At 44.7% G+C, this 16773-nt stretch overlaps 1 protein-coding gene across 1 annotated transcript in view; it reads left to right on the top strand.

The window, feature by feature from the left end:
- Positions 1–16773, top strand: part of VSNL1 (visinin like 1) — a 122171-nt gene that overhangs the window by 33197 nt on the left and 72201 nt on the right. The window lies entirely within an intron of this gene.

The raw sequence follows: 16773 nt of genomic DNA on the forward strand, positions 1-16773 counted from the left end.
ACATGGCATCTACTTTAAATTATTGTAAAGATGAAGTGCATAATCCATGAATGAACACATGGTAAGTACTTGCTAATATAAGCCAGGATTGTTACTGCTAAAATATCAGTGAAATAGATTTATTATTTCATTTAGTTTTTGTTGTTGTTGTTTAGCTGCTAAGTCATGTCTGAGTGTTTGCGACCCTATGGACTGTAGCCTGCCAGGCTCCTCTGTCCATGGAATTTTCCAGGCAAGAATACTGGAGTGGCTGGCCATTTCCTTCTCCAGGGGATCTTTGACCCAGGGATCGAACCCATGTCTCCTGCATCAGCAAGGCAAATTCTTTACCACTGAGCCATTTAGCATTTGGAGATAATTTAAAGTTGGATGAATGGGAAAGATTAAATAACTTTCCTGAAGGCACCAACTAATAGAAGTGCTGGAGGTGGAGATCTTACCTCATGTGTCTAACTCCAAGGTCTGGGCTGTTTCTCGTAGATAACACTACCGCACGGCATGATGTTAGATACTTAGAACTGGTTCTTTGGGTTCGGCGACGGTTACATAAGTGAAGCTGCAAATTCTTAGGTAAATATAAGGTTCAAATATATGATTATCTTGAGATTTCCTTTTGGTTTCAACATGAAAAGCCATTAGATTAACAGGAAGCAGATATACAGTTTGATCTTAATCTATAAATTTGCTGATGTGGAAACCTAGTCTTTTCAAACTGAGTATTACTCCACCTTGGAGAAGGCAATGGCACCCCACTCCAGGACTCTTGCCTGGAAAATCCCATGGATGGAGGAGCCTGGTAGGCTGCAGTCCATGGGGTCACAAAGAGTCGGACACGACTGAGCAACTTCACTTTCACTTTTCACTCTCATGCATTGGAGAAGGAAATGGCAACCCACTCCAGTGTTCTTGCCTGGAGAATCCCAGGGACGGTGGATCTGGTGGGCTGCCGTCTATGGGGTCGAGAAGAGTTGGACACGACTGAAGCGACTTAGCAACAGCAGCAGCAGCATTACTCTACCTGCAGCTCCAGGCGGCAGTGACATAGGTCCAGAAGCATTTGTCATCCCCACAGGGTGCCAGGGGAAGCAGCATTTCCACTCCTTCAGCACATGTTACCTGTGCACTCAGAAGGCCCAGGGCCGGGAGGGAGGTGGGGAGAAAGGGCCATGTTAGCAGCCTGTGCACGCAACTGCCAAGTCAAACAGCACCAGAAGGTCTAATTTTAGCCCTCTCAGCCTTGGCATTGTCCCTTTTAGCCAAGATATTTTTCCTGCACCACGAAAAAGTGCTTTGTTCCAGCCTTACTGGGTGCTTCACAAAGACCCAGCAAGGACGGGGTGAGCGTAATTCAGAGCTGGAAATACATTAGAGATAGGAACCTCGATGGGAGGGTCAGCTCTCTCTGCTGGCAATTTTGGGTAAATATGCTCTTTCCATTCCCCTTCCAAAACCCCGAGGTGGGCGGTGTGGTTGCCTCCTCTTCTCTGGCTGCTTTGTGAAGCTTCTGATGGCTGCTCATCCCTAGGTGTCTTTGCTCCTTCTTGCTGGGACTTGCAAGTCACTCTCTCTTCATTCCTGCCTAATAAAGCCCACTCCTTTCCATATGCCTGGGTCTTATTTTCTCTCCTGAGGTGTCCTGGAAAGTGCCTACATGGAGAGCTAGAAACACTTGCCCATTTCGCAAACTGCCTCTGTGGTTTGTCCCAGTGAATTAGGTGAATTCTTTCATAGAACTTTTGGAGATGAGAAAATGGAAGTTCAAAGAGGAAGCCAACTTACAGGAAAACATGGGCAGAGTTGGGACTGAAAACCCAGCTCTCATGTTTTAAGAAAAGGCATGATCACATTAATCTATCAAAGCCCAGAAAACCCATACAGGTCTTTGGGGAGGCCCTGGGTACTTTTCCTGAGGATGTCAATGGGTTTCATGGCCAAAAGTTCTGGATTGAGAACCCTGGGTAGTGGTCTTTTGTTGTTGGTGTTTAATCGCTCAGTCCTGTCTGACTCTTCTGTGACTCCATACACTGTAGCCCGCCAGGCTGTCTCCTCTGTCCATGGAATTCTCCAGACAAAAGTACTAGAGTGGGTTGCCGTTTCCTTCTCTCGGGGATCTTCTGACCCAGGGATTGAATCCACATCTTGTGAATTTGCAGGTGGGTTCTTTACCCCTGAGCCACAAGGGAAGCTCCATGGTGGTCTTCACCTTCAGGCAAATCACCATTTCCTTATTTCTTAGGAAGATGGCAGGGAAGCTTCATCCCAGACACATCCAGAGATACCACTACTTCCAAAACCTTTGTAAGGGAGGAAAAATAATTCTCTTTCTGCCCTATGGGTCCTTGGTTAAGATAGATTAACTGGAGAAAAACAGAAGTTTAATAACATGTATAACTCCTTATACAAGCAAAATATTCAAAAAACTGAGGAACTCTCTGGAATAGTCCAAACCATGCCCTTAAATACCATCTCCAGCTAAGGATAAAGAAGATATTGGTGGGAAGGAAAGCTAGATGTGGGATACTATGGCAGGGGTGGGCAAAGCTCAGTAAACAGGGTATGGTGATGCAGATTTAAGTCAGTTGCCTTCTCCACTGAGTTCCTGGAGATTTAGTCATTGTCCTCTTCTGCTTAGAGAGGGAGACACCTTACAAATGGAGATATCCCTCAGAGATGTAAATGTCTGTTTCAGAAGAGTAACTTCTATTTGGTTTTCAGAGATTCTCCTATGTCTGGTGTTTATTAAAAGTAATCAGCCTAAAATAATCCTTATGCCAAAGAGGCATGTTTTGAGTGACAAATTCTATTCCTCTTCACCTCAGAGACTCTGACACACAGGGTTCGCCTCCCAACCTGTATCTCCCATCACTGCCTCTCCAGGGTGAATGTGGGTGAGGAGGCGACAGACTCGGGGTTCTTCTGAGCTTCTCTTCCATGTTCATCCCTTCACCCAGAGCTAACCCTGGCTTCAGAGCTAAAGGTTTGTTGTCTCCCCACACCTGGGCTTCCTCAAGGGTAAAGTGATTATCATGTTCTCCTTAGCATCCAGTTCAGACTGAACCCTGAAATATTGCTGTGAATTAATTGTTTGAAGAAAAAGTGGCTTTAACTGAAAGCACCATAAAAGTTCTCTTTCCACAGTTCCTGAGACTGATTGTTTTGTTAACAAAAGACATTTCATTTGTTAGTTGAAATTATTTATGTACTTTCTCTCTGATTATAAATGTTATATATACACATTACAAAAATTCCAGAACGATTCTGAGCAGTGAAATATTACCATTCTACTGCCAGCAGTAATAATAACTACTGTTAAGACTTCATCATAAATGATGTACTGCCCTAACTTTCAGTGCACAATAACTTGAGCTTGAGCACGTACAGAGTAAAAGCAAGACAATACGACATACACTGTTTTATGACTTGTGTTTTCTACTTAAGAGTTTACTGCAATGTCTTCTCTCTTTTTTTTCTTTTTTGGATCTCAAGAGCACACTTATGATAATCATATTCCTCTGTTCATGGCATGCAATCATCGTCTATATTACAAAGTCCCTCTGGTGTTTTATTACATATTTTTATCTTCTGCACTCACTTCCATTCTTCTCCTCCATTCTATTTTATTTAATGCATTTCTCAGTGAGTTTTTATCCTTGCATATATACATTTGTTTTGTTTATTTGTGTGTTTTAATTTAAATAAATGACACTGACGCAATACTAATTCATCCCAATCAACATAGATCTACATTACCACTTGTAATGGCTTTGTCATTTCCATTGTATAGTTCTACCAAAATCTATTTAACCAGTTGGTTTTTTTGTTTTGATGGATACTTAGGTTATTTTTTTTTAATGTTTTTCTAAAATTATTTTAAACAATGATGGGGCAAACATTCTTTTGTATATGTCTCTGCAGAATTGTGATTATTTCCTTGCAATAATTTTGTGGGACCACTTTGTGAAAAATCCTTCATTCAGTTTTTTCATTTTTCATCTCCTAAAGTAGTTTTGTTACTGATTCCTAGAAGTTCCCCACCACCACCCCCCAATCCTCTTTCATTCTCTCTTTCTCCCAAAACTTTGCTGGTCTTTCTCTAATGGCACTAAGCACAGTTATTTTTGATCTGTTTCTTGCTTTTCATTCAGCTAATAAGCTCTAGCTCCTTGTCGACAGAGATCACGTCATAATTAATTGATCCGACAACATTTTCTGGGCACCTGTTCAGAGCTAGGCTCTGAACTGGATGCCAAGGGGAACATGACGGTCTATTTCCCCTTGAGGAACCCCAGGTCTGATGAGACAGCAGACATGCCTTATGGTGACCACGTCATGGGCAGGTGGTGTGGTAACAGCAGTGTGTACAAGAGTCAAGGTGAGAAAGAGGAAACCAGACAACAAAGTCACTGACGAAGATCCCCATCTGTGTCTGGAGTAGACATTGGATTAACTGGCAGACCAAAGTGGACCTGATGGGACTGCCCTCAAAATAAAAGAAACAGCTCGTGAACAGCCAGAGACATTCAAAATGGTAAAGGAAGTTGGAGCACAGGGTGGGAGGGTGGACAGAAAGGTTCCTGGGTGGGGGCCAGAGTAGGTCCAGGTGAGGACTGAGTCAGAATAAGGACAATGGGAGGCCACTGTGGGGTAAGGCAGAGCAGTGATGTGATTGGATTTCAGGTTTTAGAGAAAAGGTCACTTTGTCTGTAGTGTGGAAGATGGATTTCAGGAGAGCAACACAGATGGATTTCAGTAGAGGCTGTTGTAGTAATCAAAGTGAGAGATGATCCTGTCCTGAACTAAAGTAGAAGCAACAGAGAGAAGCAGATGGAACTTAAGAGACAGTTAGGAAGTAGCGTCTACACACTATTTAACTGGATGATGGACTAGATATAGCATTACGAAGAAGAGGACAGAGTCCTGGGTAACCCCCAGGCTACGTAAGAGACCCTGGGTAGGCGGTGAGGCCATTTACACAGTGAGGAGCACAGGAAGATATGTGGAGTTTGATATGGTTGTAGGACAAAGGTAGAGGGTATGTTCTCCAGTGTTCGGGAAAGGCTCACCATAAAATGAGATTTGAGAATCAGTTCCAGTTCCAGTTCAGTTGCTCAGTCGTGTCCAACTCTTTGCAACCCCATGAACCACAGCATGCCAGGCCTCCCTGTCCATCACCAACTCCCGGAGTCTACCCAAACCCATGTCCATTGAGTCAGTGATGCCATCCAACCATCTCATCCTCTGTCGTCCCCTTCTCCTACCCTCAATCTTTCCTAGCACCAGGGTCTTTTCAAATGAGTCAGCTCTTCGCATCAGGTGGCCAAATTATTGGAGTTTCAGCTTTAACATCAGTCCTTCCAATGAACACCCAGGACTGATCTGCTTTAGGATGGACCGGTTGGATCTCCTTGCAGTCCAAGGGACTCTCAAGAGTCTTCTCCAACACCACAGTTCAAAACCATCAATTCTTCAGCGCTCAGCTTTCTTTTTAGTTCAACTCTCATATCCATACATGACTACTGGAAAAACCACAGCCTTGACTAGATGGACCTTGTTTGACAAAGTAATTTCTCTGCTTTTTAACATGCTGTCTAGGTTTGTCATAACTTTCCTTCCAAGGAGTAAGTGTCTTTTAATTTCATGGCTGCAATCACCATCTGCAGTGATTTTGCTGCTGCTGCTGCTAAGTCGCTTCAGTCGTGTCTGACTCTGTGCGACCCCATAGATGGCAGCCCACCAGGCTCCCCCGTCCCTGGGATTCTCCAGGCAAGAACACTGGAGTGGGTTGCTATTTCAGCCCCCAAAAACAAAGTCAGCCACTGTTTCCACTGTTTCCCCATCTATTTGCCATGAGGTGATGGGACCAGATGCCATGATCTTCGTTTTCTGAATGTTGAGCTTTAAGCCAACTTTTTCACTCTCCTCTTTTAATCAAGAGGCTCTTTAGTTCTTCTTCGCTTTCTGCCATAAGGGTAGTGTCATCTGCATATCTGAGGTTATTGATATTTCTCCCGGCAATCTTGATTCCAGCTTGTGCTTCCTCCAGCCCAGCATTTCTCATGATGTACTTGGCATATAAGTTAAATAAGCAGGGTGACAGTATACAGCCTTGACGTACTGCTTTTCCTATTTGGAACAAGTCTGTCGTTCCATGTCCAGTTCTAACTGTTGCTTCCTGACCTGCATACAGGTTTCTCAAGAGGCAGGTCAGGTGGTCTGGTATTCCCATGTCCTTCAGAATTTTCCACAGTCTATTGTGATCCACACAGTCGAAGTCTTTGGCATAGTCAGTAAAGCAGAAATAGATGTTTTTCTGAAACCCTCTTGCTTTTTTGATGATCCAGCGGATGCTAGCAATTTGATCTCTGGTTCCTCTGCCTTTTTCTAAAACCAGCTTGAACTTGTTTACCTTTCTAATATATGTTAATATTGAATAAAACTTTGTTAAATAAATGAACAAATTAAATTTTAGTATCATATATCCTTCAAATGTAGAATAAGAAATGGCAAGCCGCTCCAGTATTCTTGCCTGGAAAATTCCATGGACAGAGGAGCCTGAAGGGCTATAGTCTGCTGCTGCTGCTGTTGCTGCTGTTAAGTTGCTTCAGTCGTGTCTGACTCTGTGCTACCCCATAGACAGCAGCCCACCAGGCTCCCCCGTCCCTGGGATTCTCCAGGCAAGAACACTGGAGTGGGTTGCCATTTCCTTCTCCAATGCATGAAAGTGAAAAGTGAAAGTGAAGTCACTCCGTCATGTCTCACTCTTTGCGACCCCGTGGACTGCAGCCTACCAGGCTCCTCCGTCCATGGGATTTTCCAGGCAAGAGTTCTGGAGTGGGGTGCCATTGCCTTCTCCAGGAGGGCTATAGTCTATAGGGTCACAAATAGTCAACCACGACTGAGCACATCCTTCAAATGGACTTCCAGGTGGCACTAGTGGCAAAGAAGCCGCCTGCCAATGTTGGAAAAATAAGAGATGTGGATTTGATCCCTGGGTCAGAAAGATCCCCTAGAGAAGGGCATGGCAGCCCACTCCAGTATTCTTGCCTGGAGGATCCCATGGACAGAGGAGCCTGGTGGGCTATAGTCCCATAGGGTGGCAAAGAGTTGGCCATGACCAAATCGAGTTGGCAGGCATGCACGCATCCTTTAAATAGAGCATTTTACTTCTATCAAGTCACGTTTGTCTGAGAATTTCCAAGTTCTCTGTATTTAAGTCCCACCAACATGAGTTAAAGTAGTTTTAGAAATACTGTAGAGATAACATGGTAAGAGCAAATGGTTCTCAGAGGGGAAAGGCCACCAACTGAAGAGTCAGAAGACTTGCATGTCTCTGCCACGACTGGTAGACAGTTGGATGCATCCGTCGCCCCTTGGAGTATCTCCTTACTCTGCGGGCAAGGAGGGGCTCGCACCACTGACGCTCCAGGCTGCTCCTAGCCCTGTGCCTAAGGATGTGCGGGTGACATCGGTGCCCCGGCCTGTACTTCTCTCTCACAGCTCCCTGCCATTCGGAGATAAGGGCCATGGTTCTTCCCCACTGCGACTTGGCAGCACAACCTGGAACACAATCTGTTGGACAGAAGGGGGTGATTATTAATGAACGCATTTCCTCTGTGACCTCACCGGACTAAGCGAGGCTCTGACACTGCCAGAGGCGGCCCGTTTCCTTTCACAGAAATCGCTGCTCAGAAACACATAGCATGGTCAGAGGCAAGACCCAGGGGGAAGTGAAAAATAAGACTCAGAAAAGTGGGCAGTGGCTTGAACAACTCCCAGATGAAAGGTTACTAGCTATTAATCAGCTCACATTCTGTTCAGTGGGTGAGCAAGGAATTGGATGGAAGCTTCAGTCAACAGTTGAGGCTTCATCAGGACTGTGGACTCCTCAGATGACTTTCCTCTGTCAGGTTGGGTATGAAGCACTTTTACTAACAGGAAAGAAGCAGAGGAAATAGGACCACAGTAGAACTGTCCGTGTGTGACTATGTGTGGTCTTCCGTTTGGTGGCACTTGTGGTCAAAAACCCACCTGCCAGTTTAGGAGACTTAAAAAGATGGGGGTTCAATCCCTGGGTCTGAAAGACCCTCTAGCGGAGGAAGTGGCAACCCACTCCAGCATAATTACCTGGGAAATCCCATGGACAGAGGAACCTTGTGGGCTACAGTCCATAGGGTCGCAAAGAGTCAGACATGACTGAAGAAACTTAGCACACATGCATGCATGCACGCATGCACATACTTCTGTTTATGCACACCAGGCCTGGTGTAGGTGTCAAGGTTAGAGTGACACCTTGGTGTCTAGACCTGAATCCTGAAATGTTGGCCTCTGCCTCTTCTGGAATAGCCCAGTTTCCTGGGTCCTATGCTGAGGGTAATAATAGCTACTGTTTGTTGAACGCCTGTTGTGTGGAAGGCACTGGTGGAAGGAATTCAGCGTGTTATCTCATTAATTCTCATAACAGCTCAGTGAACCAATGTCATCATGTCCATTTGACAAATGAGGAAACCGAGGCTCCAGCGGGCAAGTAACTTGTCAAAAGTCACACACCTTGTGTGCAGCAGGAGCTTCATTTGATCCCAGGTCTGACTCCAGCACACATGCCCCGCCCCCCACCACTAAACTAAGTCCAAGTGCAAAATAAAAGAGGCACGTGGCGTGATAGAAAGAGTAGGGAACCCGCAAAATGAGGTCGAAGGGGAAACTGGGTCTGAGTAGAAACTTTCCCAAGGTCGTAGCCCAGCACCTGGTCATGGGATGTGGCTTCTGTCTACGTGGCATTTCCAGGTGTTCAGGAAGTGTTGTCTGTGTAGAGAACATGAGGGGGAAGATGGCAGTTGAATCTGACCCTTAAGGGCTTATAAGGCCACTTGATTCCTCACAGATCAGAGCCCCTGAGCACCTGGCCACCTAGTTACCAGATGGGTTCAGTTTGGAACCACCTAGTCAGATCCAAGGGCTAATGTCCACTGGCAGCTCCTGTCCTGGGGTCAGGGTGGGCTGTCCCATCCAGCTGGTTCTCCAGGGCCCCTGCAGCTCTCAGACCCTCAGTTGTAGAAGGACAACTCAGGTGGCAACTTGACTGGGGGCAGCAGACGCGGGCCTGGGGAGGAGTCCACTGTCCACACCTCGGTCATGGGATGCTCTTCCAAATCCTGCAGGGTCTAGACCCTTGGCCCATCTTAACGCCTGAGGATCACTGGCCTGGACATTGCAGCAGCCTCAAATCTTATTGCCAAGTCTTGGTAGCCAGGGCGCTGCTAGAGCCTGTTACTAACTTGCTGTAGTCCCCGGGTTTAAGTCCCCTGACCTCCCGGGCTGTCTCTAGAAAGCAAAGGGATTGAGTCGGACGGTGGATCCCTGGGGCCCTCTTGTGCTTTCACCTTCGTGTGCGCATTTATTATTCTTTCTGGAATAGAACTCCTGTCACTTGCCGTAACAGTGCCTCTGCCACTGCCATGAAATGGAAATGAGGAAATGTTTTTCCTCATTTATGACAAATCAAATAAGTACTCTTGCCTTATCTTGAGTCCTCAAGGATGTAATCTCTGCCCCCTGCCTGTTTCATGCTTGTGGGCTAGGACTTGTGCTGTCATCCCAGGAGGTTCCCAGTTAGAAGTAAGGTCAGCAGAGAATGCCCCAAGAAAGCCTGTCTCTTCCTTTCTGAAGCTGCTCTGGTCCCCAGAGGTGGCATGAAATGCCAGCCTATGATCAGCACTCTCCTTACCCCCTGGGAAATGCTGCTGGGGACTTATAAGTACTTGGCTTTCAGGAGATGAAAATGAGAAGAACAGAAAGAACCAGAAGGACACATTTGCCTTTGTAAGAAAAGAAAACCCCACACAATGTACTGGGAAACTTTGAGGCTTATTCTTCAGGGCTGTTTTAACAGTCTCTGAAACTAGCAACCTAATGTCATTTGTTTATGGGATCCAAGAGGGGTGGTAATAGGGATTGTTTCAACATCCTGGCTCGGAGAAAAACACGCCTCCTGGCCGATGGACTGTGTGTGTTTGGCATGAGGACAGCGTGCTGTGGGGCTGAGAGGGTGGGGGCACCCAGTTAGGTAAGGAGAGTCGGGGTTCTCATCATGGTCATGCCATCAGTTGTCCGTGTGATCCTGGAGGAACTTTAAATGCACCAACCTACAACCAGGGAGCTTAAAACAGAATAACCCAGAGGCAGGTCTTTACAAGCTTTGATCTTCTCTGGTTGTGTGATTTTTAAAACCTTAATGCTAGTCCCTGGACCTTGAAACCACATCAAGGATGCCAGATGGAAGGTGTGAGGGATTAGAGACAGCAGGGTTATGTCTATGCTGCTGTGGGCATTTTCTGCCTTGATTTTCATTCGTATTTTTCATCAGTGATTCCCAAATTGACTGAGAACCATATTTACCTGAGTTGCTTGTTCAAAGTACAAGCTTCCTTCTAAGTGAGGGTCTCTTGAAGCTGTATTTGTAACAAAATAACCAAGGATGATTCTTGTACATAGGCAACTTAGGGACACATTGCCTAAGAATTTTCACCTGGGGACCAGTCACAGGTAAAATTGCCTGATGGGAATGTGTCTCTCTGTCCCTTGTGCTCCCTGGCTTTCAGCTGTGACCATTCATCTCACCAAGCCCCACATTCCAAGAGGTGTCTATTTCATCCCGTTCTGAGCCCTTCAAGGCTGAAACCATGTCTTCTTTTCTACATTCCACTGTGCCCAGCACAGGGCCTTTTTCACAGATGATGCCTATAACGTCCACTGAACTGAGTTGCCCAGAGAGTTTCTATCTGCCTCAGTTAACCAGACCATTAGTCATTATTGGTACAAATCCATGCCTTTAGGGACAAGGAGGAGAGGAGAATTTGTAGAGACGTACCACAGAGAAGACAGCATGAAAACTGAGCCTTGCAGAAGGAGTAAGATTGGGCAGGTGGTAAGAACAAGAAAGGGGAATCCAGGCAGAAGTTTAAGCGTGAGCAAAGCCAGGCTCCTCCAGTTATTTCCACGTTCAGGTAAGGATCCCATGGCCCAGAAAGAAAGCCGGATGTAGCCTTTGAAGGCAAGCCAATTGGAAGTCTTTAACTTGTACTTTCGTACTTACCAAACTTAGGTTGCAAATCAGGGATCAGTGGGGTCGGAAGGACCTTAAAGATTATCTTGTGCAACTCCTTCAGTTTTCACTCATTCAGATCTGGCCCAGGTTACCTGACACTAGAACCACCTTAACTCCATTCAAGACTCCTTCCATACCGGGCACTGTTGTATGTTCCTTAGGCCTCCCACCTGAGCCCCTAAAGAGCTTTCGTCCTCCAATCTGAACTCAATTTCCAGGACTATTTCCCTATCAGTGGTGCTCACCCTGCTGTCCACCTGCATGTGAGGTGGCACCATCCCCAGCTCAGCCCCCCAGTCTTTACATGAGTCTCACCAAACTCAGACAGGCTGATGGCCAGGCTCCTAGGAGAAGCCAGGCGTGCCATTCTGGGTGCCTCAATGCACACAGCAAGCCTTGGTGTGACCTGAGAAGCTGGGCTTAGATGTCAGAGTAGGCAGGGGATAGGTTCAGGGCAATACACACACACACACACAAACATACATACACCATACAAAAATATATTTAATTTGAATCCTCTTCAAGACCGAAAGGGTCTGTGGAGGAAAGAGGGTCATGGGAGCTTTCCAGGCCTTCTGGGGGTCTCTTTCCCCTTCTAGGAAGTTTCCTAGTTCTCTCCTTAGAGCATTCTTGCATGTGTCGCCTCTTCTGTACTAGAAACCTGTTATCCAGACAGGGTAGGAAATGGATGAGAAGTGGCCAAATGCAAGACAGGAAGACCAGTTAAGAGGTGGTTGCAGTATCTAGGTAAGAGATGACAGTCTGGAAATCAGTGGGGTTTGAGACAACCCATTTACTCTGTACTTGTGGCTCAGCTAGTAAAGAATCCGCCTGCAATGCAGGAGACCTGGGTTTGATCCCTGGGTTGGGAAGATCTCCTGGAGAAGGGAAAGGCAGTGTTCTGGCCTGGAGAATTCCATGGACTGTATAGTCCATGGGGTCGCAAAGAGTCAGACAGGACGGAGCCACTTTCACTTTTCAAGCTTTCTACTAGCTCTGGAGCTAAGGTAAATTACTTCATCTTTCTGAGGAGCTTCAAACTCCTCACTAATAAAAGGGATGATAATTATCTCTTCCTAACAGCATTGTTTGGAGAAGGCAATGGCAACCCACTCCAGTACTCTTGCCTGGAAAATCCCATGGATGGAGGAGCCTGGAAGGCTACAGTCCATGGGGTCGCTGAGGGTCGGGCATGACTGAGCAACTTCACTTTCACTTTTCACTTTCATGCATTGGAGAAGGAAATGGCAGCCCACTCCAGTGTTCTTGCTTGGAGAATCCCAAAGACGGGGGAGCCTGGTGGGCTGCCGTCTATGGGGTCGCACAGAGTCGGACACGACTGAAGCAACTTAGCAGCAGCAGCAGCAACAGCATTGTTATATGGGTAAATATTGTTACACAAAAGCCTTTTGCAAGCTGTAGTGTATAAATATGTGGTCTTTTCTGGCTATCAATTGCACTTTGGTGCCTCGCCCACGGGTCTGTTCCTGGTGGTTTTCTCTTGCCCATCAGAACCCTTCCATCAGTCCCATTTTGTGCCTAGCGCCAAATCTCTCTCTATGATAACTCAAACCGTGAAGAGTGATTTGATTTGGGGCTGGGCTGCCCTTTATCTTATAGCCTGGAGCCCTAGCCTAAAAATAATACACTCCTGTTTCTGTTCCCTCACTTCTTAGGTAACAGACTCTGAAATACCGACTTGGCTTTCAGGGAAAGAATCCACAGAGCCAACATGCCCTGACTCCTTAGAGACAAGCCACATGGAAGTCCGTGACTCGTATTTTCGTACTTCAAAAACTTATGTTGCAATCAGTGAACGGTGGGGTTAAAAGGACCTTAAAGATTATCTTGTCCAACTCACTCATTTTTCAGTTGGAGAAGCTGAGCAACAGAGGAGGAAAAGATCTTGCCCAAGATCAGGATTTAACTGGAAACAGGGCGAGGATAAATACTCCCCATTATGTCATGGAAGCTTTAGGGAACATGTTAAGCTTTACTGTCATTTTTACCCTTCCTTTCATCCCAGTCTCATAATGAAGACTACTTGGCCCACATCATTGCAACTCCAGTATGGTTGTTGTTATTCAGTGGCTAAGTCATGTCCAGCTCTTTCAGACCCTATGAACTGCAGCTCACCATGCTTCCCTGTCCAGGCTATCTCCTGGAGTTTGCTCAAACTAATGCCCATTGAGTTGGTGATGCCATCCAACCATCTCATCCTCTGTTGTCGCCTTCTTCTTCTGCTCTCAATCTTTCCCAGCATCAGGGTCTTTTCCAGTGAGTCAGCTCTTTGTATCATGTGGCCAAAGTATTGGAGCTTCAGCTTTAGCATCAGTCCTTCCAATGAATATTCAGGATTGATTTCCTCTAGGATTGACGGGTTGGATCTCCTTGCAGTCCAAAGGACTCAAGATTCTTCTCCAGCACCACAATTCGAAAGCATCAATTCTTTGGTGCTCAGCCTTGTTCATGGTCCAACTCTCACATCCAAACATGACTACTGGAAAAACCGTATAGCTTAGCACCACATTTGTACCTCATACCGAGGATGCTAAGACAAAGGCACAGGCCCTGCTTCAAGCTATGCACAATGTAATGATGAAGACAGACAAGGAAACAATCTCTTAGAAGGGCAGTCTCTTTTCTATACAGTTAAATGAAATATTCCTCCCATCTGCCATCTGCACCCTATGTTTATACTTATGGTTGCACTAACTTTCCTCATGTATAGATTATTATGAGGTTGATTTTCCCAGAAAGAAACATACCAAATCCCATAACTTAATGAAAACCAGTGACCAGCTCCTTTATAGTGGCTCATGTATCCTTCATTCATTCCCTCAAAAAATATTTGTTGAGCATCTGGTATGAGGTACCAGGCTGCAAAGATAAAAAAAAAAAAAAAGCAGTCCTCTCAAGCAACTAACAATCCAGTAGAGAAATAATGATCATGGAAGCTTTTATAAGGGAAGGGAGATGCCTAGGACAAAAGAAAGTCCTTTGGAAAGCCTTGGAAAGTCCACAAAGATTTCACAGACAAGGAGGTATGTGAAACTGAGACTACTTAAAGAAGTATGCTGAGCAGACAAAGGAGGATGAAATTCCAGGAAAAGAAACAGCACATGCCAACCATGAATGTGTGGAAGCATGCAAGTTCTGGGACCTGTAACAGTTGATTATTGCTGGCATGCAAAATGAAAAGACAGGTTGGCAGAAAGTGAGTTTATGAATAGGCAGGACTGTGCCATGTCAGCAAGCTGGGGCTACATCCTGTAGACAATGGAGAGCTGCTGAGGGTTTTAGGGAGAAGATCAGATGTTGAGGTTTGCACTTCAGAAATGCCATCAAGCAGCCATGCAGAAGCCAGGCTACAGTTAGAGAACACAGTGAGGATTACTAATCCAGGCAAAACCTAAGAAGGGCAGTGGCAGGCTGCTCAGATCCAGGCCAGAACTTGATTTTCTATATGAGTCACTCATTTCCTGGCACACCTGAGTGATGATACTGACGATGACCCATAACCAGGTTGCATGAGGTTATGTATTTGAGTCTCCAAAACTGTGATTCATGGTGCTAATGGTGTTCCCCTTATGTATAAGAGGCCATCCTCTCCTGGGTCAACTGAACAGTTTAAGGCATCACAGTGATCCTTGGAGAATACAAGTTTCCTAGCTCAAGAGAGAAGCTGACACACTGCTGACCTTCTAATGGCCCTTGGGAGAGGAGGTTTTTAATAATGCTTAATCCATTTTCCCATCATTCACATAAACTCACTTCTGAGATTGTGGTTTTGGCAAATCTAACAGGCTTTTCCAAACAAGAGCCTGGCAAAGTGATTGCTCTCTCATCCCTTCTTTCAGCACCAAAGGACTGATTCAGCCTCTCAAACCTTCCTGCTTCTGCTCCTGTTCCTTCTGCTGAAATATCTTCGGACCACCTATCTCTGGGTAGTTGTGCACTGATATCTTCCTTACAGTTCCAGGTTCAAATTCTAGCTCTGGTTGTATGACTTGTACAAGAAAGCCACTCTAATCACTTGCTCAGTTGTCATGGGGCTAGAGGTCAAGTTTATGAAGTGTTCAACATACTGTCTACCCCCCAGCCACTGTCAGGGTTCAGTAGCTATTATTAGGTGAGATTCTAGTTCAAAAATGACAATTTGTACTTCTCTACTGAAAAGAGCAAAGAGAAGTAGTGAAAGGTTGGGTAATACATCTTTTGATTATCAAGAAAACCCTGAATTACAGTTTTCTTACCCAGATTAATTAAATCTGACACCTGAATACCCACTTGATTTCCATACCCAGCTGTGGAATCCCACAGAAACTTATAATTAAGAGACAGTTGCTAATAAGAGACTTGGAACTTGAAATTAAGAGCAAAAATAAGTAGAGAAACTCCGGAGGTCATTGTTGCTGATCCTCAGGTCCTTTTCTCAAACAGAAGCATTTGAAAGCAAATGGCCATCTTAACAGCACTTTTTTACTGTGTATTCTTCCCAAGAGGAAATCTCCTGAAAGCAGCAAGAGTGGTTTGGTTTCATTACAATGAAAGAATTGTGCAGTGTTAGGGCAGGCTACTGACAATAGGTGTGGAATCTGTTTTAGAAGAAAGTAATAAAAAATAATAACAACAAGGTATGTGGTAAGATTACCCCTCTTGGGCTATTGCAAGTGTGGGCCTGCTGAAGGCCTGGTAGAGAATCTGTCTCCAGCACGTAAAAGGGCTAGGTCTGCTTGGGTAAATTCTTCTAAACCTATCTCCTCTAACAGGACTTTAAAGATCTTGTGATACCTTTCTTGTTCTGGTGACCCCTCGTATTTTCAAGTCTAACTTGATTTTTAAATCACCCTGTGGTTAATTTGTTTTGTTTTCATTCCGTTTTGTTACAAAACAACAACATTAAAGGGGAAAAGCTTAAATCATCTTTAATTTTCCTTCACTAATTTTGGAATAATTTTTGGTCTTTGTTTACCTACTTATTTCTTAATTAGCCATCACAGTAAATCTGAAAGAGTTTTTTAGTTTTTCTTTTTTTAATGTGTGCTTTATTGGGAAAGAAATTGACGATAAAGCAGATAATTAATATTTCTCTAAGCAGCACACAAGATAAATGGCTGGCCAAATCAGGGATAACTCTAAACCTATGCTCTGCCCACCTACACTTGAGAGTGATGTTGGTCACACAACCTGGCCCATGATTGATATATTTTATATTTTATTTTATGCACTATTATTTTTACTTACTAGCAGTAATAATAAAATAATGAAATTATATCAACTGAAATTCACTAACCAATCTTAAAATAAAAAGCCACCCAGAGGTTGTCAACACTGAAGGCAATGTTGTAGGAAGTCTCTGAAGATGAAAAGAGAAATAGAGAGCTAATGTGACCAGTAAAAATGAGCTGTTTCCATTTGAAAAAGAAAAAACAGCAGAAACTTTAGAATTAGAACAACCACCATTGCTGATCATGTTTTCAAAGCCATTTTTTGATGATTTGCCGATAAAGCCTTCTTATTGTTCTTGTCAATAGCCCCACTTAGTAATCCTGCAAACTAAATGCAGAATTAGGTATCTGGGCAGTAAGTGCTAAGGAATCATAATTCATAAAATGAGATTATAAACAGTTTCCGTATACTTTACCTGAATAGCATAAAAGGAGATG

The sequence above is a fragment of the Bos mutus genome, chromosome 11 (genome assembly GCF_027580195.1).
Source record: "Bos mutus isolate GX-2022 chromosome 11, NWIPB_WYAK_1.1, whole genome shotgun sequence".
NCBI classification, from domain to species: Eukaryota; Metazoa; Chordata; class Mammalia; order Artiodactyla; family Bovidae; genus Bos; species Bos mutus.